Source organism: Cebus imitator, unplaced genomic scaffold (genome assembly GCF_001604975.1).
Source record: "Cebus imitator isolate Cc_AM_T3 unplaced genomic scaffold, Cebus_imitator-1.0 Scaffold19, whole genome shotgun sequence".
Classification (NCBI taxonomy): domain Eukaryota; kingdom Metazoa; phylum Chordata; class Mammalia; order Primates; family Cebidae; genus Cebus; species Cebus imitator.
The window spans coordinates 1361670-1364892 of record NW_016107334.1 but is presented as its reverse complement, the minus strand read 5'-3'; the positions used below and the strand labels follow the sequence as shown (position 1 = coordinate 1364892).

The 3223-nt window shown below is 53.7% G+C and overlaps 1 long non-coding RNA gene across 1 annotated transcript in view; it reads right to left on the bottom strand.

The window, feature by feature from the left end:
• Window positions 1-720: 720 nt before the first annotated feature.
• The window catches only part of LOC119469460, a 67017-nt gene continuing 64514 nt past the window's right edge, over window positions 721-3223 (bottom strand). The window contains exon 4 of the long non-coding RNA XR_005198280.1: window positions 721-2847. This is a non-coding gene — a long non-coding RNA (uncharacterized LOC119469460). The remainder of the gene's footprint in view (window positions 2848-3223) is intronic.

Here is a 3223-nt window from a genome sequence, read left to right as displayed (position 1 = left end):
TTCCAATGGCTTCTCAGGGAGGCCTTTTTTCCACCTCCCCATCTCCTCCCACCCTCTCCCCAGTTCTGTCATTTGAACACACCATGTAGCATGCAAATACCTTGGTTTCTTGTTTTCTCTACACTAGAATCACCAGAATGTGTGCTCCATGAGGGGCAGGGATGATTTTTGTCTGCTTTGCCGCAGGGCACATAGTAGGTGTCGAACGTGTGTGAATGAGCATATGAGGTAGGTTTAGGAATGCCATTCCCATTTTGCAGATGAGGAATGGAGGCTCAGAGAGGTTAAGTCACCTGGCCCAGGCCACACAGCTGGTAATGATGGAGCAAGGATTGAACCCAGAGCTACTCTCTGACCCCCATATAGATTAGAGAGACCTGGCTCTTGACCATTCAGGACCCCTGGGTCTCCCTAGTCCCCTAGTGCATCTTCTGTTGGCCTCAAACTTTTTTTATTTTGGGGGATTGGTGCAATGGCTCATGGCTGTAATTCTGGCACTATGGGAGGCTGAGGCGTGTGGATCATTTGAGGTCAGGAGTTCGAGACTAGACTGGCCAACATGGTCAAACTCTGTCTCTACAAAAAAAATTAGCTGGGCATGGTGGTGCATGCCTGTAGTCCTAGCTACTCAGGAGGTTGAGACATGAGAACCACTTGAACCTGGGAGGTGGAGGCTGTAGCAAGCCGAGATCACACCACTGCACTCCAGCCTGGGTGACAGAGTGAGACTCCATCTCAAAAAAAATAAACAAACAAAACCAACGAAAACTTTATTTTTGGCCCTCAGCCTCCTGAGGGGTGAACGGAGGACTGGGTCACATGAGGAAATTGTCGCTAGTCTGAGCTGACCTCAGAATTTGTTGGGGAGAAGTGATGGAGTGACGGGAGGTCATTCTGGATGAACACTTTCACGCCGCTCCAATTCCTGGCCCAGGATGCCTGGTGTGGCCGCCCCCAGCCAGGAGTGACCTCTCCCTCCTCCCATGGCTGTCCACAGTCTGATGTACCCCCTCTTGGGGACACTTTCTGCCTGTTAATATTCTTGGTATCTCTGACAGCCAGGCACTCCTGGGAGTGGGAATTGTGTCCCCTCCCTCCTCTTGGCCTGCACGTAGTAGGTACACATGGTTCAGTGTGGAATGAGGAAGGAAGGAAGGAAGGAAGAGTTTCCCAGGCCTCCTGCATGCCTCACAGGTAGTCCTCTCCCATGTGTTACCCCATTTACTCTGGATACTGTCCCTTGAGGTGGGCAGGCTGTGCCCACCTTATTGATAAGGAAGTTGAGGCTCAGAGCTATGGGGCTTATCCACTCTGCTGGCCAGATGGGAGGTGCTGGAGCCTGGCTGAGTGTCACTTGGGCCTGAGCCATGAGCTGCACCCCACGGGAATCTGGCATCTGACATAGAGTAGGTGCCATCTGTTTGCTTGGGGGGCTCCTGGACCCGCTGGGTTTCTATGTGTAGCAGTGGGAATTTAAGTCCAAGAAGAAACTCCTATTGTGAGCCAGACTCTCCTCTTCTGTGGGGGGTGATGGGAGGCATGGGACCCTCCAGCCAGGGCCAGGTGGCTGCAGGTGGGTATTGGGCCACAGCGGCCATTTATCAAGAGCAGACCTCATGCTGATTCATCTGTAGGCTGCTCAGAGAATCCCCAAGAATTCCTACAGAGAAGCAGCCTCCCTCAGTCATTCGGAAAATACTCACTGACCCCCTGTTGTGTGTCAGGGGCTGTCCTAAGAGAAACCCCACCCCCGGGGGGCTGGCATTCTCATGGAGTGGCAGTAGGGGAGCAGGAACCTAGTAAGTAAATGAGTGAGGTCATTTTGGGTTGTGCTGGGAACCCCACTCCAGGGAGATGGATGGAGGATGCCTGGCAGCAAAGAATTGGGAGGCACTTCAGAGGGGTAGTCAGGGGAGGCTTCTTGGAGGAGGTATCATTTCAACAACTTCAACTTCAATGAAAGGAGGAGCCACCCAGGCCTAGATCCTCAGGGACAAATGATGACAGATGATGTCAAGGAGGCTCAAAAGGGGTTGACCCCACCTTTCCCGCTGGTGTTGTGTTTTAGGGCCACAGGGCATGGCCCCTCCTAAAGTCTGGTGTGTTCTTGGGCTGGGAAGGAAGGTGAACCTGTCTTCAGTAGCCTGTGCCATTTTCTGTCTCGAGTCCCAGACCCAGGCCAACGTGGCCCTCCGTGGCAGGGATGGTGGTGTCAGCGTGGACCTGGCAGCCCTGGTGGCTTGGCCACTGCATGGCCCGCTGCAGATGGTGGCCAATGCCAGCCACACAGTGCCCGCTCTTCAGAGGCTGGGCCTGCCCTTCTCCAGCCAGGTAAGGAGTGGATGGGGAAGACCTCCCTCCATATTCTGTCCCCTCTGTCCAATTCCTGGGGTGCAGAGGACCCGCTGTGTGCAGGGCAGATGGGGAGGGTCAGGCCTTTGGTTTCGCCACCACTTCACAGTTTACAAAGGCTTCACTTGTAATTGCTGTAACCAGGTCTGCTGAGCAGTCTCTGCCTTCCCAATCACAGGGTGGGTGTGGACAGGCGCCCTGGATTAGCGTCTGGCTTCTGACCTGTCTTTCTGTCCTGCAGTCTTGGGTCAGAATCAAAGCTCCTGCTTGTCCAGTGCCTGCCCTGTGCCAGCCCCCTTTGAAGGGTTCATGGGCATTTGTTAGTTTCATCCTCCCAACGTCCCAGAGAGAGACAGAATGGCCCCTTCCTTACCAAGCTTTTTCCAGTGTTTGGATCCCACCTCTGCTGCTTGCCAGTTGTGTGGCCCTGGGCAAATACCTCCGCCTCTCCATGCCCTCATCTCTTAATCTGCAAAATGGGGATGATGATACCACCTATAACGGGAGATTGTGAGGATTGAGTGAGTTTATCTCATGAATGACTGAGTAGATGCATAAGAAGCACTTGTGATAAGGATGAAAAAGGTGATGCTCATGGTGTGACAGTGACCGTTATCATCATCATCACCATCGTATCTGGGTCACAGGCAAAAGTGTGGGTGACTTGCCCAAGGTCACCTAGCAAGCAAGCAGCAAAATAGAGCCTCAGACTTGGCACCCAGGTCCTTCCTCATGGGGCCCTCCTGCCTCAGCGGAGGAACCCACATGGGCCATGTCATGGCCACTGTCACTTGGCATGAACTCGTCCTGCCTGGCTGGCCCTCCTTCTCCAAGAACCAGAGTGCGTTCCAGGGCAGGCTCCAATGCTGCT